Source organism: Dasypus novemcinctus, chromosome X (genome assembly GCF_030445035.2).
Source record: "Dasypus novemcinctus isolate mDasNov1 chromosome X, mDasNov1.1.hap2, whole genome shotgun sequence".
Classification (NCBI taxonomy): domain Eukaryota; kingdom Metazoa; phylum Chordata; class Mammalia; order Cingulata; family Dasypodidae; genus Dasypus; species Dasypus novemcinctus.
In genome coordinates, this window is record NC_080704.1 from 51,026,720 (window position 1) to 51,052,673 (window position 25,954).

Sequence of the window (25,954 nt, forward strand, 5' to 3'; positions counted from 1 at the left end):
TCAGTTAAATAACCACTTATTGTTGCCTGTGAAAAGTAATAGCACTGTTGGGAGAAAGGAGATTAAAAAAAAAAGCATTTCAGAAATGAGTTGATCTCAGCTGAGGAATGACTGAGCATTTGTTGCACTAAATATGTTTTGATCATCATCTGCTTCCCAAATCACCTGAGAATTAGATATGGCCTCAATATTAAATTTCTGAATTTTATTGGAAATGATAAAGAGTCTCTCAATATTGGGAAAAAAGCGATTTAATTAGTGGCCTGAAGAGGATGAAGAGAGCAAATAGTGGCAACTTTCCTAGGCCAGGACAGAAAATAGCTTCCTCTGAGTTCCCATAGTGTATTGTACATTCCTCCATATAGCACTTTCCTTCAAGGCAACTATTGAATTTCTCTTTCTCTTAGGAGGACTATGAGCCCCTTAAGGGCAGGGACTGCTCCTGTTCATGCAAGTTATATGGAGTTGCTGCTGCTGCCTGGTTAATCTTGCATTCTTCACCTGGTTCTCTTAACTAGTTTGCAAATTGAGACCTCATGGTTAACTACAGAGAAAATGTAACTTTGGCCTTATCCCTAGAAGAGGCTTCTGATCCGTGTAAGGAAGAGTATTTCCCACTTCAGGGAGCCAGAATAGGGGAATAAAAGGACAGCCTGCCTGGTAACCAGATATGGAGGCAGAAGGAGCCCTGAGAGCCATGGTGAAAAAAGGGAAGACAGAGAAATGAACTTCCCTCATCGCCATCCACCTCCCCACTTCCTGAAGGTGCCTCATCCTGAGCCTGTGTGCCAGTCCTACAGTTAATATCACCTCAAGACTTAGAGACTTGAAGCAACAATCATTTTATTCTCGCTCCAGTTTCTCTGGGTCAGGAAAGCTCTGCTGGATAGTTCTGGTTTAAGATCTTTCATGCAGTTCCAGTCAGGAACTGGAGCTGGAACAGTCCCGGGCTGGAGTAGCTGAGGCCTGGCTTGGTATCTCTCTCTATTTGTGTGTCCTGAGGGCTCCTCCACGTGGTCTCCCTATGTGGGCTAATTTAGGCTTCCTTACCACAGGAAGACTTCAATGTAATCAGACTGTTTATATGGAGGCTCAAGACTCCAAACATTAGTGGTGTAATGAGCAATGCGGAAGTAGAGTTGCCTTTTATGACTTGGCCTCACAAGTCACATAGCGTCATTTTTGCCATACCTTATTGGTTGAAATAGTCCTATCCAGTTTTCAAAAGGAGACACAGGCCTCATCTTTCAACAAGAGGAGGGACAAAGTCAAATTGTAGAAGAGCTACTGTTGTGAATTTTAGAAGAGCTACTGTTGTGATCCCCTTTGGAAAATACAGTTTGCTATGGCCAGGAAGAGCTAACAGCTGTGAGGTCTCTTTTCTCCCACCAAAACTGTTTCCCTATAAAATATGCCCCCAAATACATACACATATACACTGTACTTCTTATTCCATTACATTTTTCTCTTTGTTTTACATGGAAGGAATCTGGCACAGATTTAACTTTAAATACTTTCAGGTTTCTGTCTAATGCGTGTGAAATTAGGTTTCATAAAACTTTAAAATACCACAGGTTTGATTGTTCACACTCATTCCCAAGTAAGTTTCCCAAGGAAATACTATTTCAAGTTCTTTGTCAGGAAGAAAAAGTTAAATGAAAATCAATATTGATGGGTAATGCTGTATGTAAAATGTGTGTTGTAACCTATTTTACTACAGAGGTAGTTTCCTGTGGAAACTCTGACTTGTGGTAAAGCTCAGTTTTGTTTTTTTTTAAAGATTTATTTATTTTATTTCTTTCTCTCCCCTCCCCCATCCCGGTTGTCTGTTCTCTGTGTCTATTTTGCTGTGTCTTCTTTGTCCGCTTCTGTTGTTGTGAGCAGGATGGGAATCTGTGTTTCTTTTTGTTGCGTCATCTTGCTTTGTCAGCTCTCTGTGCGTGCGGCGCCATTACTGGGCAGGCTGCACTTTCTTTCGCGCTGGGCAGCTCTCCTTATGGGGCGTACTCCTTGCACGTGGGGCTCCCCTACACGGGGCCACCCTTGTCTGGCAGGGCACTCCTTGCACGCATCAGCACTGCGCATGGGCCAGCTCCACACGGGTCAAGGAGGCCCGGGGTTTGAACCGCAAACCTCCCATGTGGTAGACAGACGCCCTAACCACTGGGCCAAGTCCGCCACATAAAGCTCAGTTTTAAAACACTTTGAGATACAGGCCAAAATCTTGGGGGGAGGGGGGAGAAATAATTTGCTGTAACCCAAAGAAAAGTAAATTACTTTACTACTGAAATTTTGAAACATATCATCAAAGTATGTATCTTTTCTGAAGGTAATTTGTAGGCATGTTTAATATTAGCTGGGATGCACTGGGAATTAATTACTAATAAGTGCATTTACAAATTGTAAACAAAATTTCCCCTAATAGAAATATTATTTATTTTAATAAAGAACTACCATATTTTTAAATTTTACTGAAAGTATCTAAAGCAAGCAGCAAATGGATATTGAGCTTAATGCAGTAAGATAATGACTACTATACTTAATTAGCTCACTACGAAACCCGGTGCTAGCCAGTGTATCCTGCACATAAATTATTGCAAAGGCCATTGCAGATTTCAAAAAGAAATATAAATTACCCTTGTCTTTGTCTTCCACAGTGATGACCTGTGTAATGACATAGAGAGGTAAGACTCAGGAAACTATCTTAATTAACAGTAAACTAAGAACAATTAAAAACATTTTTTAAAAGAAGGAGGAGAAATCATTACCCAGGTCTGGATAATTAAATTGCATAAATTTGTTGAAGCTTAACTGCAACTATAAATGTATTTGCAAGTAATTATCACCCACAGTGTAAATAATTTTATAATATTTTACCTGAGTCAAACTTAGTCGGATTTGCAAAGCACCAAGGAAAATAAGCAATTAGTGTATTATGGATCCAAGAAAAGCATATTACTTAGTTACAAATAATTCCAAGATTCCCAAAGGAATGAGTAGGTAGAGGCTGGTTCTGTATTAGCTGTGACCTAGCTCTATGGCAATATGGCAGGACACCTGTTGATAAGAGGACCACCTTCATAAACCACAGCTCAAACTTCCTTTAATTTTCCCAAGACCCAAAATGATAACATGGAATTGTAAAATACTGAAATCTGAGGGCTATGACTATAGCTTGAGACAGTTTTTAGAATCTTTCCATTCATTGTACCTACAGCACATTGCTTGATGTCTTCCTAAAGGAGGTTTTCAAAAAACATTTTGCCAAGACCTTCAGGTTTTTAAGAGAAAAACCTCATGGTGGCCCACATAATGATTCTGTGAAATTCCTGTGCCAAAACTTCATTTCAAAGCAGTAAGGTAGAAGTGGAAACACTGAAATTGTCTATAAACTATCTGAATATTATCATTGCATACATTATTGTTGCTAGATTTTTTCTAGGTTATTAGCTAAGTTACATAAAATGAATTTCAAGAGCATGCCAGGTTAGTTTAAATTTATTTAGGAAGGCCAGTAATTTATTAAGGAAGAGAGGGAAGAGAAAAGGGAGAAAATAATAGATTAAGGGTCCCAGGTAGAGAAGTAGGGGTTGAAAAGAGATAGAGGGCCAATTTACAGACTACAATTTCCCATTAGAGACTACAAATGCCCATGTTTTACTTGCTGTCCCAGGCAGGGATGAAAGACAAGAACTGGCAGGAAGAAGGCAAGACCAGGGGGCCATTTGGCCTTTGCTCTTGCTTTCTAAACCATTAATTATTCTGCCCCTTTGCTAATGGCAGGGGAGAAATCTAGCTGTTTGCTGTTTTGATTGATTACCCCACCCATCAACCCCCTGGGAGGGCCCAATGACAAGGCCCCCTGAAGAATATTCAGGGCTTCCCCTGGCTTCTGGAGGAAATCTCATTCCAAATGGGCATTCTTGCAGGTTCTTCCAGCACCCATCTTCTCAGGTACCAATGGCCATGTGTTTAATGGTGGCGGTTTTTCTACCAAGTTCCAGATCCATCTATTGATTCCTAATCTAGCCTGCCTCATTATCATCATCATCATCATCATCATCATCATCATCATCATCATCATCATTATCAAATGTCCTCATCACTCCCCTCCCTAGCATAGTTTCTGGCTGCTTTGCTGACACAAATACATCATATAATTACTGGGAACTCATTTTTCTAGACTGAAAAGAGGACAGGGCCAACCTTTCTAAAGCTAAAGCTGAAGAACAACTGTGTTTGAAATCTCACTCATGTAATGCTCAGTCACATTATCCTCACCCTTGCTTCTTATGGATAAGGAACTAACCAAGGCAAGTGTTTGAATAATTATGGTTTCTAGTCTCAACTTCAGACTGGTAATTTGTTGAGCACCTACTCCTCACTGAAAGCATTTCGGCCCAGCTCAGTCTTTATTGCCATAGATGTTTCTCTGAAGTACATATGGGATGTGGTGCCCTAGTTCCTCCTAGGAATGTACTCCCCTGCATGAAGGAAACACGTTATCTACTTCCTTTTGGATTACATGTTTATAAATGCATGCCTACCTCTAACCTTGTCCACATGCCAGTTCTGGATCAGCCCAAGGCACTTATTTCTTGTCTTAACTTTAGAAGCTCTTTCTTAATAATTTGAGAAAATCTAAATCAGTAATACCCATCAAATTTCTAGGGAAAATATTTTGTAATACACAAGGTATTATTAAGAAGAGTCACTTAAGTCTGCATTTCTCCCCTTTTATTCCTCATCTAAAAATGTTTGTTCACAACTTAAAATGGAATGCATTAATAAAAACCATCCACATATCCACCATTTTTCTCTTCCCTGAATTCTGTGTTTTTCCTTCTTTTTTGAGAGTAAAGATGCTCTGTGATCTTGAGAGTTCTGCTATGAGTGGGGACTGATCATGGAACAACAGAATGATCCCCATCAGATTCACCCAGGACAACTAACAAAAGGAGGACGATGGACAATGCCCATCCAAAAAAGCAGAGAGAATCTGAAACAGCAAGCAAGACACTTCCATCCATCTGCTCCATGGGATCTAAGCCCCCTCTCAATTGGAAGTAGAGTGGGCATCACCATCCCCAAATCTGCAAGACTGAGGAATGAACAAACATAAGATGGGAATGCAACTATGGACTAAAGTAGACTAATTACTATTCTAGTAATGGAAGAACTTGTAACATTGATGTAAAAGCAGTGGTCACCAGAGGTGAAGGAAGGGAGAAGGAAGAATAGGTATAACATGGGGCATTTTGGGGACATTGAAATTTTTCTGCATGATATTACAATGACAGATACAAGCCATTATACCTTTTGTCAAAACCTATAAAATTGTGCAGTGCAAAGTGTAAATCATAAGCTAAACTATAGAACATGGTCAGTAGCAATACTTCAATATGTGTTCATCAATTGTAACAGATGTACCACACTAATGAAAGATGTTGTTAATGGGAGAAAGTGTGGAAGGGTAAGGGGGTGTGGTATATGGACATCCCCTATATTTCTGATGTATCAATTATGTAATCTAAAGCTTCTTTAAAAATAAAGAGAAAAGAAAGGGCCCCACACCTATAGGAATGACTTATTTCGAAAGCATAATTTTTTTTTCTTTTTGGGGAGTCATAAAAGAAAGTCAAAGTGTTACATCAGATATCTTTACTTTATCCTTTCAGCTCAGCTTTCCTCCTTTCTCTTCCCTGCTCTTGGCCAGGACACTGACAACATGGACTACAGCAACAGGGCTCCCATGCCTTTTGCCTTCCAGTTGTGTTTGGCTAATAAAGACACTACTACGTGATCAGAGAGACAGAGTTAGGTCACGGTATTCATGCCCCTGGCACCCGTGCTGCAGTGTTGCCTTGGGCTGCATGCATCTCTTCATCACCAACTCAGGACTAACTTGCCCCTTCCAGAGTATATCAACCCTCCCCTCCCCTCAACCCTTCAGTTCTATAGGTAATAGTTTGGTTGCTACAAGCTCCAAGTAGCTGTACTATCCTTAGTGACTCCCTTATCCCCACAGCTTTGTATATAGCCCCTTAGTAAATAAACCCTCCTCAAATTATCCTTTTTTGCATGTGGCAACTGTTTCCTGTTAGAACCCTACACAGTATAATGTCTGGATTTTTCATGGCCTCTCAGAGACATCTACAAGTCAGAGTGTACAGCAAAGGGGAGGCTCTAACTATTCACACAATCGATGTGGAATGTGATAGCTGAGGTTTAGGGAGTATGGGGGATGCTGGTGGGGAGCAGCAGGGAGCATTAGTCAAAAATTTTTTATTTAAAAATTACCACCATCACGGTGCACTTATCTACGTTCTACTCACAAGCAGGCAGAGAGAAGCTGTGGCAAATGGAACCAAGGAAAAGGGACTTAGCTTCCCACTTCATACTCCCTTTCAGGGAATTACGGCCTAAGCTTGTAGAACTGTTCGTTGACTGAACTCCATCTGAAAGTTAGGTTAAGCCAGATTTACAATTAAGAAGTTACTATCCTTTGGGAAAAGAGTATGGTGGTTCATCAGAAAGTTAAACACAGAATTATCATAAGATCCATCAATTCTACTTCTAGGTATATACCCAAAAGAATTGAAATCAGGGACTCCAGCTGATATTTCTTCAATACCCATAACAGTGTAATTAACAAGAACCAAAAGCTGGAAACAACCGAAGTGCCTGTCAACACATGAATGGATAAACAAAATATGGTTTATACTTACAACAGAATATTACTCAACTGTAAAAAAGAATGAAGTTCTGATACATATTACAAACTAAAACATAGAATAAACTTAAAAAATATATCGTGTTGAGTGAAATAAGTAAGACACAAAAGAACAAATATTGTATGATTTCACTGGTATGAAATATCAAGAATAAGCAAATACATAGAGACAGAAAGTAGATTACAGGTTACCAGGAGGGGGGGTGAGTGGAATGGGGAGCTGTTGCTTAATGGGTCTAGAATTTTAGTTTGAGGTGATCAAAAAGTTTTGGTACTGGATGGTGGTTATGATAGCACAACATAGTGAATGCAACCAATATCACTGAATTATACACATGAAAGATGGAAGTGGTTAAAATGGGAAATTTTTAGTTATAAGAATGCTGTCAGAATACATTTTTTAGAAAAAGTTAGTGTCCTTTGGAACTATTTCCCCTATACCTTTTAAACATTATAGGAAAATGTTAAGCAATGAAAAGTTATAGGATGATAGGTATATGGCAGAAAGACAGCATTTAAATGCTCTTAGGAATTTTGCCCATGTGTTTGTGATAATGAAGAAAAATCCAATTAGTTATTTGCACCATATGTTTTCCTAATGACACTGCAATAAAGAACTGCAAAAGATCACCTAGGTCAACCTGCTCCCTCCACTCAACTCTATGCTACTCTAGAAGATCTTTAGGGGAATGATAAGTTGACCTATAACACTTAACATCCAGGTTTGCACTGAAACAGAAATGAAGAGTTAACAGTTGTTTTTGCAATTGAAACTGTATAAGTGGTGACTATGGGATAAGCCAGATCAACACTCAATGTCTAACAGAATGTTTTTCTTCCTGTCTTGCCCAACCAGCTTTGGAATTCAGGAACCAGACACCTGCCTCATGTTTAAAATATGTATATTGTGTCTAGGCTGATGAGAAAATGTTCCAGGAGGAATTTCTGAAACTAGTACACAATCGTTATGGTGCCTTGCTTGATCTCTCTACAGAACATCTTATTTAGTTTTTCCTACACTCCATATTTGATGTTGAGACAGGTATGGCACATGACTGTTTGAATGGAGAACTGTATTCTATGTACACTTAAAGAATTTATTATGTTTTATCACAATTTGGGGATCTAGAAATCTGGGGTCAGACCCTGACTCTGCCACTTAAATTCTGCACCCCAGGGGTTTGTCACCTCACCACCAAAGGCTTCTCATCTCATTACCAAAGTCATGGTGCTCTCATAAGGACATAAGAGCAGATTTTAACCAATGTCCTTTCAAGCTAGAATGAAAATCCTATTATTTGATTATGGGAAGATAGAAGGCACCAGGTGTATTAGTCAGGATTCTGCTGAAATAATTCTGCATGAGAAACAATTCCAAAACTTGGTGGTTTGTAACAATAAGCATTTATTTCTATCTCAGGGACCTAAAGTTGGGCTTGACTGGGCTCAGCTTCCAACTTCAACTTGGGCTTAGGTTTGCTCCACATTTCTCTTCATTATGGGACTAGCAGCTACCCAGGTCATGTTCATCTCATGGCTGATGACAGAAGCACCTAAAAAAAAAGGAGGGGGGTAAATGGAAATACATGATACCTCTTGAGGCTTCAGCTGGCAAACGGCACCCTTTCACTTCCACCTACATTTTATTGGCCAAAGCAAGACACACAGTCAAGATCAAAGCAGTGGGGCTGGGATATATAATTCGTTTATTCTCCTGAGAGGCACCGCAAACTCATATGGCAGGACATGGATGTATAATTCTCTTACAGAGAAGGAATAAAGTATTAGGAACCAAAGTCCAATATACTACCCCATTGGCCACTGAGCACAGCCTCTAATCCCTAAGTCTTTTTTAAAAAAACATTTATTTATTTATTTATTTCTCTCCCCTTCTCCCCACCCCCCCCCCCGACCCCGGTTGTCTGTTCTCTGTGTCTAGTTGCTGCATCTTCTTTGTCCGCTTCTGTTGTTGTCAGCGACACGGGAATCTGTGTCTCTTTTTTTTTTTTTTTTTTTTTAATTTTTTTATTTTTTATTGACTTTGTAATAATATTACATTAAAAATATATATGTGAGGTCCCATTCAACCCCACCCCCCCACCCCCCCCTCTCCCCCCCCCAATAACACTCGTTCCCATCATCATGACACATCCATTGGATTTGGTAAGTACATCTTTGGGCACCTCTGCACCTCATATACATTGGTTCACATCATGGCCCATACTCTCCTCTATTCCATCATGTAGGCCCTGTGAGGATTTACAATGTCCGGTGATTACCTCTGAAGCACCATCCAGGGCAGCTCCATGTCCCGAAGATGCCTCCACCTCTCATCTCTTCCTGCCTTTCCCCATACCCTTTGTCCATTATGTCCACTTTTCCCAATCCAATGCCACCTCTTCTATGTGGACACTGGATTGGTTGTGTCCATTGCACCTTTATGTCAAGAGGAGGCTCAGATTCCACCTGGATGCTGGATGCAATCCTCCCATTTTCAGTTGTAATCACTCTAGGCTCCATGGTGTGGTGGTTGTCCTTCTTCACCTCCATCTTAGCTGAGTGTGGTAAGTCCAATAAATCAGATTGTAGGTGCTGGAGTCTGTTGAGGCTCAGGATCTGGCTATCACATTGTCAGTCCAGAGATTCAAATCCCCTAATTATATCTTAAACCCCAACATTAACTGCACCTCCAGCACATTAGCATGAAAGTCTTATGAAGGGAGATCCCATCTGAGTCCAGATTCATCACACATAAACACCATTTCCAAAGAGGGGCCATCTGCCCTGGTAGTTAACCCCATCGGCCATGACCATAACTCCCATGGGTCTCTTTAGCCCTCAAAGGAACTAATATCTGGGGGTTGTATCTGCTTTATCTGTCTCTCTGACTCTGCTCAGTTGTGCATGAGGGCAAACCTTCTGCCAGCCTCCAGACTCTTTTTTAGAAACTCGTAGCCATATAAACTCATTTCTCCTTTCCATTTCCCCCTTACTTTAGGTCAACCAGCATTTTAAAGTCATGGTATTTTATGTAGACATGGATATTCTGCTGATCCGCATTGAACCTTCCGTATAAGGTCATTTTCCAGTTGCATCATCAGTTGGTAGTTGATAGTGGTCCCTCGTTGCCAGGGAGGCTCATCCCCGGGTGTCATGTCCCACGCTGGGGGGAAGGCATTGCATTTACATGCTGAGTTTGGCTTCGAGACTGGCCACATTTGAGTAACATGAAGGCTGACAGAAGGAAATTCCCAGGCACAAAGTCTGTGTCTCTTTTTGTTGCGTCATCTTGTTGTGTCAGCTCTCCGTGTGTGTAGCAACATTCCTGGGCAGGTTGCACTTTCTTTCGTGCTGGGTGGCTCTCCTTACGGGGCGCACTCCTTGCATGTGGGGCTCCCCTATGTGGGGGACACCCCTGCATGGCACGGCACTCCTTGCGCACATCAGCACTGCACGTGGGCCAGCTCCACACAGGTTAAGGAGGCCCGGGGTTTGAACCGCAGACCTCCCATGTGGTAGACGGACACCCTAACCACTGGGCCAAGTCCGCTGCCCTAATCCCTAAGTCTTTAGCTCTGGTTGGTATGCTCCCCTCTTGCCCTCATGTAGGGGGCAGTCAGTCCACATGTTGTCAGTGAATTTTACTCCTCAAGCAGAGTTCCAGCTCTTAGGGAAGGGGCTGTTGGTTGCATGAAAGAAAGCGTGCTACTATCAGCCAGTTACTCCAAGACAAGGTTGAGTTGGCATCAAGAGTTTGAATCAGGTAGGTGTCCATTGATGGTCCACTTTCATTTACATGCAGGACAGCAGAGAAATGTCTTCAGGACCTATAGGCATTCGTATTTGCCCTGATGCAGCCCAAACATGTTTCCATAACAACCTTCAGTTTCCCCAGTAAAAGAGATTTCTTAGCTTTTCTAAAAAATCCTCATATAAGAGATTCAATAAAAATTGTGGAAGTTTCCTACTGTGGCAGACTCAGAAGGCCTGGCAGGGCTGTTCACTGCCAGAAATGCAAATCAGCAAACTTACATCAACAAAAATCTGGAGTTTCATCTCTTACTCAAAATCTATTGGGTTCTCTTGAAATGTGACCTTGATTCTTGTTTGCATGAAGTTGCACATCCAAATCTGTGTCAGGAAAATCACCAAGCTACCCTTCTCAGAAATGACTATATCCCTGTGGGGTATTCTCTTGCTCATTCCCAGTTTGACCCATAGAATTATGGGTTGTAATGGAAATGTTGGCACAATCTGAACTCTAGCTGTGGACTGAACAAGGGGGCCTCATGTCTGTGATTTTTCTTTCTTTACATGTAATCTGCCAACACACATACCCATAATGTAAACTTAGCTGGTTTGGATTTATAAATTGGGTGTTTTGACAAAAATCTAAGACCTGCAGGGAAATCACTGAGTCATTAATAACTCAGTTTATTTAATGAACCATTAGTGGGGAAAAAAGTGGGAGAGAACAAAAAGCTGAACTTGTATCTATTTTCCAAACCTCAACTCAAGAACTATACCTCCTTTTAGATGGTAAGACCTCCCTTCAGTGAACCTGTGAGAAACCTTCATGGGCTGTCTCCAGGCTGAATCGCAACCATGACTTCATCCAGCTGCCTTGCTGTCAGACCAGACAGCTTCAGTCGGATGAACTTGCTGGCCAGAGACAGGGAGGAGGACGCCTTAAACAAGCTGTTGGCTGTGGGTCAACCTGGTCATCTCTCAATAGTGCAGCAAGCTTAGAGCTACTCCGGGAAAAGAGGCTGTCTCCAAAGGATGTGGAAACCAGCTTAAGCATGAAGTAAGACTTGTGCAGAGATGTATTCTGTTTATGTGATTGCTTTAATTAATATCCTTTCTAGAAGCCATTCCAGTATATTCTGTTGAGGAAAATTGGCTTTTTAAAATGTTATAAGATGAAGTAAGTGAAAAATGACTTTCCCTTTCAAGAGGAAATGGACATTTTAAAAAAGAAAATATGCAACCAAAGTCTGTCTTTGCACCAAAGATGAATTTTAACATTCTGTAATATGAACAATGGGTATTGTTGCAGGTGACCTTCATACTCAGTGTATTAGTCAGGTTCTCCAGAAGAACAGAACTGACAGAAGATAGATAGATAGATAGATAGATAGATAGATAGATAGATAGATAGATAGATAGATAGATAGAGATAGATAGATAGATAGATAGATAGATAGATAGATAGATAGATAGATAGATAGATTGTAGGAACTGGCTTAAATGACTGTTGGGATTGGCAAGTCACCTTCATTCTAACTTTTGAAGTTCTTAGTTCTGCTTTAAGACCTCCAACTGATAGGATGAGGAGACTCCCCTCATTGTTGAGAGCAATCTCTTTTGTTGGTTGTAGATACAATCAACTGCTTATAAATGCTAATCCATCTATGAAATACCTTTTTTTAAAATTATTTATTTATTTTTAAAAATTACATTCAAAAAATATGAAGTCCCATTCACCCCCACCGCCCCCACCCCCCACTCCCCCCACAGCAACACTCTCTCCTATCATCGTGACACATCCATTGCATCTGGTACATCTCTGAACATCACTGCACCCCTAGTCAATGGTCCACATCATAGCCCATACTCTCCCACGTTCCATCCAGTGGGCCCTGGGGGGATCTACAATGTCCCGTGGTCCATGAAGCACCACCCAGGACATCTCCTCGTCCCGAAAACGCCTCCACATCTCATCTCTTCCTCCCATTCCCCAAACCCAGCAGCCACTATGGCTACCCTTCCCACACCCATTCCACATTTTCTCTGTGGACATTGGATTGGTTGTGTCTATTGCACATCTATGTCAAGTGGGGGCTTAGATTCCACATGGATACTGGATGCACTCCTCCTGCTTTCAGTTGTAGACACTCTAGGCTCCATGGTGTGTGAAATACCTTTACATCAGCAATCCATCCAGTGAGTGTCTGAACAAACAATGGAGCACCGTAATCTAGCCAAATGAATACATGAAATTAACCTTTACACTCAGTTTTATGAGAACTGTCCTGGGAGAACTATTCCCACTTGTTAATTCTTTTAAGAGATTTATTCATTCGCGTTTTAGAATCTTTAAAACTATGTAAAAATCTCATTAAGTTTTATATAGATTTATTGGAATACTGTTCTTCACAGGCCGAGAATGGTAGAAAGAAATATTTCCTTGATCCTATATTCATTGTCTACTATATGTATTATCTCAAAATTTAGTGGCTTAAAACAGCAACATCATTATCCTCAGTTTCTCACAGATTCTGTGAGGAATCTTGGCATGACTTAACTAAATCCTCTGACTCAAGGTCCTTCACAAGGCTGCAAACAAGGTATTGGCCAGGGCTGTGGTTACATCTGAATAGTCAACTGAGGAAGGATCTGCTTCCATGCTCATTCAGACAGTTTTTGGCAAGATCCTTGTCCTCACAGGGTATTGGACTGAGGGTCTCAAGTCATCACTAACTGTTAGATGGCAGCCTCCTTCAGTTCCTTGCCAATTGGGCCTCTCCAGAGGGCAACTTACAACATGACAGTTTTTCTCCACCAGAGCACGGGTTCCAAGAGAAAGAAAGAGCATAGAAGTGAAAAAGTCAGTTTTTTGGTAACATAATCTCATAGGTGACATGGCATCACCTTTGCTGAATTCTATTTATTAGAAGCAAGTCATTAGGTCTAGTCTCCAGTCAAGGAGAAAGGATTATACAAAGGTGTAAATATCATGAGGCAGAGATCATTGGACACCATTTTAGAGGCTCTCTGACACACATATTTTAGACACTTAATAAAATATGTCATAAAGTAAAGAAAAAAATATTTAGACAAGGATCCTAGAACTTGAAACTTAAATATATGTTGTCCCTATTAAACTCGGCAATTTATGATGCTGACCTCACTCAAATTATTTTCCAAATCAGTTTTTAAAATACTTTTTCAGAGTTACCTTTAGTGTCTGTGGCACATTCTTTGGGATTCCCCTGCCTCTCTTCATCCCAAATTATGGCCAATCTTTTTTTTTCCTCTGAGGGTAGATTTGAACACTGGCAAGAGTTAAGAGTTATTCAGATAAATAAGTTTAATGATCAAAGTCGGTAATGCTGTTTTTAGTCTTGGCTTTTGTAAATATGAAATAAAAAATCCAATTTCCTTATGTGCCAGAAGGCAGTGCCTGAAAAGTATTATTTTGATCTAACCCTTATTTGGATGCATAAAGTCTGGCACTCATTTGAAGAATTCCAATTTTCATAGCCTTGCTTTGTACATTTATATTTCTTACTCTTCTTCTGATATTTGAGGGCAAACAGAAAGTGTATGCCATGTTGGGACAGAAGGAGACACCCTGGGATTACCCACATGTGCATCTAAGACTTGGGGTTTGTGGTTAATCAATTTGAGACTGACATGCCACACCCATACCCTGGGGCCTCTTCAGGGCTGAGAGAAATTTGAGAACACCCAGAGTCACAACTCTTAACCTGGGATTGGAGGAGGGGCGGGGAGGAGAAGGGTGGTGGGAGAGGCAGAGTGATATTCCATCATAAATGAAGGGGGGATAATTTTCTGGGAATTTTTTCCTAAACACACCCAAAATCTTCAAGATTGCAAACTATTTATGAGCAGAATGCTTCCTGTTTGTTTTTAAATAAACGTCTTAGATTTTTTCAAATTTAACAAAACTGCGATTTCCATTAAGCTCCATTTTCTCAGGTCCAGACCTGCAAGTGAGAGGCTGGGCTTTAGTTCTGTGCTGACCCCTCCGCCTGTGCAAAATGACCTTGAGCTCCATTCTCCCCTCCCCTGTGGCCACTTCTTCAACCCTGTTTGACACCTCTTTCCCTTTCCCCAAAGCCTAAAGAGCAAGCCTGCTGCCCTGAAACCTCTAATAATGACTTTCCTGGATAGAGAGTTGCCTTTTATTAGTCCATGTTAAACAAATCCTCATAAAGCATGGAGACAGTGGAACTTCTCTTTTTTCCTTGAATTTTGTCCTTTATTAATATGCCAAGCATTTGCACGTTACTATACTATACAATCCTTATAGATAACAATTCCTTTCTTTTTACTTTTTAATTGTAATATACATAAAACTCAAAATTTCTCACTTTATTTAGTGTAATACTTACTCAAACTTTTTATCCATTTATTACATTGAGTTGCATTAAAAGATATTCTTCTGGCTAGTTTCTCAGTTTGTCCTTCCAGAACCATGGTGTCTCCTTTCTTCCTTCTCTGTGCCCTGAGGTTGATTTCTATGGTTCTACATTAACTGGACTCACCAGACCTTTGCCTTCTGGTTGGTTTGGGCCAACATCAGGCACTGGCAGGAAAAGAAGTGGATGGGAGGAGATAGATCTGGAAATGTATCCCACCCGTATCCTACCTCTCTGCCAGGCTCCAGTTTCCTTTATGGACAGCCATGGCATCTGTCAGTAGCCCCTTTCCCACAGTCAAAGCTCTCTCTGGGTTCTGCCAACAGTGCACTCTCCCTTTCCCTTTAAACCAAGGATTGGTAATGGCTCCCTACTTTCGTTAGTCCCTGGGATTCTTCACTAACTTTGTTGGTGCCATAACCCTGCCCATATTTCTATAAATAGTCATTTTCTTTTCAATCTCCTCTTGAGTGGCCCACCTGTTTCCTGCAGGACTCTGACTGATAAAACGTTAACTAACAAACTGTATTTATTTTTAAACAATTCCTTTAAAAATTTTTCTCATTAATTAGAGACACATGTAACTGTTAATACTATCTTTTCATCGACATAAAGCCAAGGTCCCCCTCACTGAGTTGGTATCTTTCCAACCAAAAGCAAAGGAACATAACAAGGCTGAAGGGGTAAAATGACTACTTCATGTTTCAATGGGTAAAGAGGAAGTACCCCTACCCCTGGAAGGAACCCCCGGGTCTGGGAAGGGGAGTTCTGTGGGAAGTCGATGCCTGAACCCAATCTGGTTGGAGGTCGTTCTCTCCCAAAGGGGTGCAGTGACCTGAGGCCAGTGAGATTTCACTGTGACTGAAACAAAAACAGCAAGCAGATGGAGAGGACCAGCGTCCACAGGGGGCTTTGAGGTTTCCAGGAGGGATGGCAATCATGCAGCAACAGGCTGACCAATGCCAGGAGTCCAATAAGACAGACCCTAAGCAACTGATGGGGTGTAGGGGACAATTGCCACAATTAGAGGATGCTGGGCTCCTTGCCAATCTGTCTCCAAAGTCTTGTTAAATTTAATTTAGAGAAAGAAGATGGGATAGGACTGAATCCCTGAGGGCTGTGGAGTGGATTTTGGAGAACTGTTTTGTATAGACTATATTTCTAGTTATGATAGTGTTTATGTTTTTGTTGTAAAAATCTCTTTCACATGAAATAAGATTCTATAAATAGATAGAGAATCACTTAGAATCTCTTCTGACAGTCACAACCCAATCTAAAATAGGAGGATATAACCTATAAAGCTCAGTTAAGATGAATGATCTAATCAGGTCCAGCCATGGGTGGTTAATGGAAAAAAGACAAGTTCAATTTCTGCTAGTTGCTTTTCACTATGACTTTCATGTGCAACACATGGAGGGAGTCACAGGATAGAAAATATAAAAGGATACTGTTAAATATTGGGACAGTTGAGAGAACAACATCTGTAATAGTTTCTCTCTCTCTAAAAGGAAAAGGAAAGAAGGGGAAGGGAAGAAAGGAGGAAGGGAGGAAGGGAGAGTGGGAGGAAGGGAGGGAGGGAGGGGAGAAAGGAGCTATTTAAAAAGATAAAATATTCTGAATAAGGAGGTTATTATGATAAGACATTGCCACATCCTCCCGATATACATTGTAACAAAAAATATGGTCCTGAATATATGGTAAGATGACCTTACCCCCACTATTCATTCACTTCACCCACAATCACCCCACAATCACTTTATAAATAAATCTTTTTTTTCCAGATTTATTTATTTATTTATTTATTTATTTATTTATCTCCCCTTCCCCCACCACCCCGGTTGTCTGTTCTCTGTGTCTATTTGCTGCATCTTCTTCTTTGTCCACTTCTGTTGTTGTCAGCAGCACGGGAATCTGTGTTTCTTTTTGTTGCGTCATCTTGTTGTGTCAGTTCTCCATGTGTGTGGCACCATTCCTGGGCAGGCTGCATATTCTCTCACGCTGGGCGGCTCTCCTTAAGGGGCACACTCCTTGCGTGTGGGGCTCCCCTACGCGGGGGACACCCCTGCGTGGCACAGCACTCCTTGCACGCATCAGCACTGCGCGTGGGCCAGCTCCACATGGGTCAAGGAGGCCTGGGGTTTGAACTGCAGACCTCCTATGTGGTAGACGGACGCCCTAACCACTGGGCCAAGTCCGCCGCCTCTATAAAGTCTTGAACCATGAAATTATTTTTTATTTCTATGCTACAAATTAGAACTTCCAAACTGAACATAGAGAATGAAACTTGAAATATATAAAGCTATTGCTATAGCCCAAGTAATTTTCATACATTACCTCGCTGAATCCTTAAAGCAATTCTAGGCAATGGGTACTATTACTTCACTTTTAAACTGAAGCATAGACAGGTTTAGTGAAATGCTCAATGCCTCATGACCAGAAAGCAGTGGGACTGGAATTTCAGCCCAAGATTGGCCCTCTCCAAGTTCATGCTTTTTCAATTACTATACCTTGTCTTCTAAGTTGAAAATGGAAAAAAAAAATGGGATCAAGTATTTGACGTTTTTGAAAGTTGATTTATGTAACCTTTAAACAATTTTTTTTTAATCCTACCGTTTTGTTACTGCTATTAACACTGATATAGGTTGCTAAATGTTGCTGGAAGCAATATACAAGAAAAGTATAAATGGTAATTTATTAGGTTAAAATCTTACAGTTCTATGGCTGTGAAAATGTCCAAATCAAGGTATCATCAGAGATGCTGTCTTGCCAAAGATTGGCTGCTGGTGATCCTGGACTCCTGCCACATGGCAAGACACAATGGCGGTTCTCTGGTCTGGGTCTCTGCCTTCTCCTCCAGGCTTACTTTCTCCCCTAGCTCAGCTGTGCGCAATCAGGCTTATGGCATGTCTCTCCCATATCCTCTGGGCCTCATCTCTCTCAACCTTTCAGGGGCTTCTTTCCATGCCTCTGTGCTCCACTGATTCCAGCATCTGGCCTCTGGAACTGCTCTCTCGACTGCTCGAGGTTTTCTCTCTTTCTGCTGCTTTTTTTCCTCTGTGCCTCTCTATGTTTCTTCCATTTATAAAGAGTTCCAGCAAGAGGGTCAAGACTTACCCTGGGTCATGCCTTACTGAATTACTCCTATCAAAGGGCACCACACCCACAGGAATGGATTAGCTCCAAGAATGTGATCTTTTCTTGGATCCACAGAAAGCCCCAGACTGTCACCAACAGTGACACTATATTGGTTTTAATAGTGGTTTGTATAATACAGATAAAAATGTAAATAAGGCTAAACACAGTAGATTTGGGGGAGTCTTGTCCACCAAGTTATTTGGTAATATAATCACCTCTCTCTGTTCCATCTTCTCATTCCCTGGTGGGCAGTTCCAGCATTACAGTTTTATTTCAATTAGTTTAGAGAGGTGGTTCTGGTGTCTGTGCATCAAGGCATTAATTGACTTCTAAATCAACAGCAATAAAATGATTTCACTATTCATGCAATTCTCCAGAGCATTTGGAATGAATTCTAGAATAAAATCTCCTCTTCTTGCTGAAAAAGCATATGGATAAGGTTGAGGATGCTAATTTGCATTGAATGTGAAAAATAAACTCCCAGCATGCCGTAGCTAAGATGAATTTTCTCTTCTATCTTGCAGACAGAGCCAGTCCCACTCTAACCTGCTCCACCCTTCCTGCCAATATGGATTAATCTATCTTTGCTGCCTTTTCTTCCAGGGACACAGAAAGACACCACCCACAGGACACAAGGGAATTTTCCCAGTCTGCTCTAGGCATATGAATCTATGCCAGCTCAATAAAGAGAGAGAGAGAAAGGAGGCCAAATGACTGAAAATTACAAAGTGCCATGTGCTAAACCTATTCGACCCCTGGTCTATTCCTTATTTCCTATAAGATCATAGTCCATGACCTTTGTCTTGGAAACTGGGTCAGTGTGGCAAGATGTAATTTTGAATGTGTTATTTATCTCTAATAAATTTTGAGTAGTTTGCTTTTATCTACACAGCAGAAATCTGCCTCTGAAAAGAAAATGCTAGTTTCTTCTGGATCATGTCAAGTAGCTACAAGCAAAAATTTAGTTATTCATGTAAATCAATTTACTGGTGTGAAAATGAAACTGTTGGCATCTAGGTGCATGTTAATGAGCATTAATGTCTAAGGAAAACAGTGTCAGTTTATTTTCTAACATATGTTTGACTTTAAAAGCTGCGAATGTGGGAAAAGTCACAGGATGTCACCATGTGCGAATGTGGCAAGATTTGCAGTCAAAGGAGTCCAGGGTGATGAAATCATTGCTGTGGTATCCTGTTGCTCAGCTCCATCCCACTTTCAGCTGAAGAGCAGCTACCTGTGGGTAATACAGAGTATCAGGAAAAATATGTTCAGTTCTAGCTGAGAAGCAGAATTAGAGCCCTATCACAGATACATATTTGAAGGAGCATTGTCTCTAGAACCAGTCGTCCAGTGGTGTGCTGGTAAATTTTTAATAACCAGCTCTCTAGGAAATTAAAAGCCCTGATCTGTAGCAGTTGCCAATTTCCATGGTATAAATACTACCAAGCTGACCTCACTGGAGGCGGAATTATCAAGAGAGGTGAAGCTGGCTTCCCTCCATCAATCTCAAGTTCTCCACTTGAATGCGGCACTCTACTGAGTGATACAGGACTGACTGGTTTCTATTTCAGAAGAAAATGGCAGACCAATCCTCTAGGTTTTTACCCTCACCAGTTCCTCTTCCTCAATCACTTTTCCCTATCCATCTTCATCCATCCAAGCTATACTCATCTTGCAGGTCAGTGTGAAAGTCTCCATTTATCAAGTCTTACTTAGCCTCCAACCCTGAGGCTACTTGAGCTGGCCCTCCTACAACTCTGAAGTTCTTAACCAGATCACTCTCTGTTTTAAGAGTGTATACACTCTGGAAACACCCTAAGAGCAGAGACTGGATCCCTTTCACCATCATCTCCCTGGTGTTTAGCATAGTGCCTAGCACCGAGTAGAGGGTTTAAAATGTTTATCTAGTAATTGAAGCAATGAAAGAGACAGAGAAGAAATGGGGGATGGACCTTGAATCATACCTGAGCTGCTTCTGCCAAGAAACACAGCTAACCAATTGATAGAATCACAAAAGCACTCTTGGGATTTGAAAAGTGTTAGTTTATTTCATCATTTTGATTACAAATCATTTATTAGCTCCCCAGCATTTCAATGAGGACTGTGTAATGTGGTTTGGGACTGAGGCTCCTTGGTTGGAATTCAGTCCCTTAATTTACCAGCTCTGTAACTTGGGGACGAGCTCTGTATTTTCTCTGTGCCTTAATTTGCCCTTCTGCACAATGGAGATAAAAATAGTACCTACTTTCAAGAGTGGGTACAAGAAGTGAGGAAGGCAATGTGTGTTCAACACTTAAACGAAAATTAAAAATTATTTGGCTCATAATCAGAGCTTAATAAACATGAACTAGTGCTGATAAATTGTTGTTCTCTGAATTTTCTGTCAGTTGATTTGTTTAACCAGGAAAAAATTATGAGTTCCCCAGGCTATAAACACCTAAGTCAAGAACGCCATGCACATATAAACAACCAGTTATTTATTCCTTCCCTTCCCCTTTCGGGGCGCTCCACCTCCCCTTCTGGTTAGCAACCACAGTCACTTGGGATGAAAGGATGCCTGGTGATGTCTCAGGCAGCAGAACAAACTATACTTCACCACCACCTTCTTTCTTTCCTTTTAGATTATGCGCATTTTATCTAATTCCACCTCAAACAATCTTGTTCCCCTTCTTTTATCCTGACTGCCTTGTCTCTTCCTGCTACTTCACATGATGTCTGTTTATTCTCCCATCCCCCTCCAACTGTTTCTCCCTGGTCCATATGTAAGCTCCAAATACACTCCTTTGCACCAGTTATGCATTGACTTGACAGAGACAAAAGGTGAAATACAGCTAAATAGCAAATCATTCTAAGTGTCCTCTAGAGGCCCTTAAACAAACCTGGAAGACCCCTTGAGATCCTCAAATAAGTCACACTTTCCCCTCTCAAAGGCTTTCAAATGTGCTTTTAACCCAAACCCCAGGTTTCTAAATCATTAAAAAACAAAATTTTGTCCTTAGTAACTCATTTTGCAAATGAAACAGACTCATTTGTTCCCAACCTAATGGACATTATTTCTGCTCCATTATTAGTGTTGCTCTTTTTTTGCAGAGTTGGGGAGGAGTGATGGAGGGCAGATTTGTCTGGGAATCTGAGTACATCAATAGCATTGCTTCTATAGGAGATTTTAGAGTCCCTTACAATTGATTTAGAGCACAACCTGTTTGTAAACGTTGAACTCTGCCTGGGCTGGTGTTCAAGTAGTTTTGTCCTCTTTAGCCCCAGGGAAACCTGGGCAAGGAGAGATTATACCAAGCGCCACATACACCCCAACAAATGCACACTCAGGGCATAGCCTATTCTAGGGGCATGGGCTTTTCAGCAAGGAAGCAGTCCTTTGCTTTTGAACAATGTGTGGAGCCTAAGTACAGTAGAACCCAGCAGGATGTGTGTTTTGCTGAAAATCAGCATGTTGATCCTAGACACCAAGCATATCTATTTTACTCAAACAACAACAACATCACATATTTCTGAGCTTTTCTGTGCTTTTGTACAATTGGATGACTCCACATTGGCTCAATGTGAATGGCTTGAAGAGTCGGGTTGTTGGAAGGTTTAAAGTAGTTCAACTCTTTCTCTTCCAGTGACCTTTAAACTTGTTTTTCTAAAAATATAAACTCCTTTTATTGCAGGAAAAACCCGTTTGTGATTTCAAATATCAAGTTATTATATAAATGGTAGTCATTTTATTAAGATTTATTGGTAGACTGGCAAGAAAATTTTGATTTGGAGTAGAATCCTGGAGTACCCTTTCTAATGGCAATTAACTAGAGAGAAACATTTCTTTAGACCAGAAATCAGATCTGAGAGTTAAGTTATAAGGTAGGTAAAAGGAACTTGGTATGTTTGGGCTTGGTTTTACAAAGCTCAAGTTGTGTTGAAAACCATAAAAACACTCGAGCAGGTAGTTCACTGCACAACAGTGCCTGGCTGAGGGATTAAGCATGGACTGAAATCCAGGCTGCCTTCTGCTCTCCAAGAGAAGAACCTGTGGAGTTTCATCTGCCAGAGAGGGCACTTGTATCAAATTCATGCCCGGATAGGCTAGACAAGGCGCTGGGTGGCAGGCTTCATGAGCACCAGCCACATGGCCACAGAAGCACAGAAATAAAAGGGTCGGGCAAGAGATTGACAATCTAGGTTTGAGTACACAAATCCCAGCACAGCGCATGAAAGAGAATAGGGCTAAAAGCACTGGAAACTTGCTGCCTAAACCAGGGCCTTCAAAGTATTTTGTGAACCTTGTACCACTATCTGTGTTTATTTTATTTTGTCTTTTTCTTAGAACTGTATTAAGCTCTTAGAAAATTTCCAGTCTGTTTTGACTTTGTTCAGAGGAGCCATGGGAAAGGTTTTGGTCACGTTTCTGTCACTTGATTAAATAGAGAGCCATCTGCCCCCAGCACCCAGGAAAGTGGTAACGGAAGAAATTAGAACTGCCCTAATTTCAAACCCCTCCCAGAGTGCTTAACAAAGGTCGGCCTATTTGGGGACATCACTCTCCCCCCTCCCTAACAGAGCAGAGTCTCACCTTAACCTTTGATATTTAAATCAAGGGAAGTTTGTAGAATATTTTTTATTTTGTTTTGTTTTATTTCATTTTATCTTTTTGAAAGAATCCTGAGGATCCTCCAGCCAAACCCATATTTGATTCACTTTGGGAAGGAGGGGAAGGAAATATCCAGGAAAAAAATGATAAAATACTACTTTCAGCTTTTTATGAGGAACTATAAGGAATTCAATAATCTCAGCCTCTTAAAAGGATAATCAGGAACTCACTCTAGCAACCTTCTGAGTAGGAAGCCATCTGTTTGGGTGCCTTCTCTTCATAAGGTTGTGAAAAAAATTTTGCCCTTTCTAACACTTCTGAGCCTTCCCGCAGAACCTGAAATCCTCACACGGTTGGCAAGCAGGTGAATAGATTCATCTCTCAATTCTTTCAGCCCTTAGCATGAGGGCTTGCATTTTTCTTTCCCATTAGAAAAGGAAAGCTATCATACACAGTGTCACCTAAGAATTTTCAGAAATTTCAGAGATTAAATTGGATTGTCTGTCTTGTCAAGAACAATTTCTATGGCCCATGTACAAATTTCCTAGAGTCAGTAAAAACTGGCTTTAACTCTCAGTACGTTGCTAAAAGACTGGAGAAAGAATGCATTGGATTGGATTGGATACACATTTATTGTACATCATAGCCTCAGGAAATTCCAAAGCTGCCCCATTACCGCCATTTTCCTTTAGACCTGGAAATCTTCTGGGTAATTTTTAGGAGTTTTTTACTTATGAAGGCAGAAATTACCAGCTTGGTCATTTGCAATAGCCTTTCCCTCTCTCCATAAGCCCCATCAAAAGCAAGACATCTAGTCAGAAGGGAATATTCTGATTAGCCACAATGACAGTTTCATTTCTTCAATTAGGGAAAAAAGATGCTATAGTCTCTATAATGCTATAGACCAATCCACATTTTCTTTTCTTGGGGGGTATAAGTCTTGGTAATAATACCTTGGACTTTATATGGTTTGAACTTACAATGTTTCCTGTGTTAGGTTGAATTATGTACTCCAATAAACACGTTCTTAATTTTAAACCATGTCCCTGTGGGTGTGAACCCATTGTAAACAGGACCTTCTGAAGATGTTCTTTTTAGTTAAGGTGTAGCAAACTGAAACAGAAAGTGTTTTAATCCAGGTTATTGGAGGCTTTATAAGGAAGACACAGGAAGAAGCAGGAAGTCAGTGGGAACCCAAAGAGAAAGGAGAGGACATTGCCTTGGGACAAGAAAGCCTAGGACCCCAAGGACAGTCTTCAGGGAGCATGCAAACCTTGCCAATATCCAGATTTTGGACTTTCCCTAGCCTCAAAACCATGAGCCAATAAATAACCACTGTTTAAACAAGCCAATTTTGTAGTATTTGTCATAGCAGCTCAGGAAAATTAAGACAGTTCCTTTCATCTTGGTATCACAAAAGACTTGTCTCTCAAGTTATCATTTTACAAAGTGAAAGAACTGGGAAGAAGAATGTTTAAATGACTTGCCCAAGAAGACCTGGGAAATCAGTGGCTGAGCCAAGAAGGAAAGCCAAGAGTCTGAAAGGATGACCCCTGTTTATTCCTCAACCTGCAATTGTTCTAAGGAGCACCAGCAGATCCAAAGAAGGCCAAGGGTTCCAGAAGCTGCCCCTGAGGGATTGACAGGTTAGCTAGATCCAGCTAAAGGAAATACTTCACACTGGGTTTACACTACTGAGGACAGAAGAATCTGACTTTGGACAATGGAAAACAGCTCAAGGGACATTATTGAGGGAGTAAGGAAAAAGTAACTCTTGAGGCTATTATAAACAAATAAGAAAGCAAACCAACTTCAGCTCAGAAAAAGGATGTTCTCAAATCCTGCTCCCTTGACTGAAGTGCATGTATGAGGGTTCAGAGAATATTATCAACCAATGAAAAGTTATGAGCACATCTTGACTGATGGAAGAATTCCAGTCTACTTGAAATAAACATGGGAGATATGGATCAGCAAGGCAGCCAAATATCTCTGGGGCCCAGGGAGCACGGACCCTGCTTCTAATAAAAGACTTCATCCTGTTGTTTGAAGGGGTATGCACAGCTTCCTAAAGGATTCTGTAAAATTCCTTTCAATGCCTACAACATCCCTATATTCCAGTGTTTTGCATGTTCTAGATTATGTAATAACAAGGAAAAAATATGTGCCCGCCTCATCAACGTTTACTCATTTTCTCTGTTGTGATGGTTATTGTGTATAATTTACAGCAATGTAGGGGAGAAAATGCACTCCGTAAAAGAGCTGTTAATGTCCCCAATGAACATATCATTCTTTCTATTGTATGTCTCTGGAAAATGTTCAACTCTGTTGGGGTCATATGTGCTTTGTAAAAGTTACAAACCAGTTAGATCTAGTCCTTTCAGTGGCCGTGTAGAAGTTAGAGATTGAGGAAAACAAATGGGCCCTTCCAGATTTTTCCTGTTGCACATTCCTTACACATGCAAACAACAAGAGACTATTTTAAGTGATTAATTTCTATAAGGGCATTGGGGCTACATGAGTCTATTTATGGTACATAAATCACCCATAAATTATATACTCCAATGAGAGAAATTCCTATTTTTTAAGAGTTTTTCAGAAGAGTTTCTCTGCCCATAGAAGAATCCTGAACAGAGCCAGTCCTAGAATACTGAGGTCAGATGCTTGGGGTGCCTCATGCTAGAGTGGCTCATGTGACAGGAGGGAAGGAAGAGGAGGTGGCTTTATCAGCTGGGGCTAAAAATAGGCAATTGTGCCATCTCCTGCATGACTCATCCCCAAGGCCAGGTTGGTGGTACTACCCTTCCCCCTCAGCACACCTGTATAAGCTACAACAGGTCTTTTTGTGGTTTTAATCTTCTTCAAGACTGTCTGAGGCTTATTTTAACCTCATTTTAATTTAATCTAGTGCTGTGGTTGGAGGTGAGGGAAAGAAGGGAAGGAGTATACAAATTTGTCCCAGCATTTAAATACCCTGCACAGGAGTCATCTTTATGTTTTAGATTATATTCCATCTTGGACTGCAAATCAGATCCTATAAGAATACCCAAAGGGTGTAAATTCTTATTCTGTGAAAATTCTTCACTAACCATAAAGTAGTAAAACTGGAGTAGAAAATTGGTGAAATTAGAATGCCTCATTCTACAAAAGCCTTTAGCAAAACGTAAGACCATATGAATGATGGTAGCCTTGTAAAAAGTCCAGAACTGGTCACAATCCTACACTGCATTATTAATTACTTCCCAGATTGGGGTAAACCAGGCTTCCTATATTTATTATTTCTCATTGAAGCCAAGAGAGCAAAGCAAAATGGGTTCAGCTCAACATACAGGA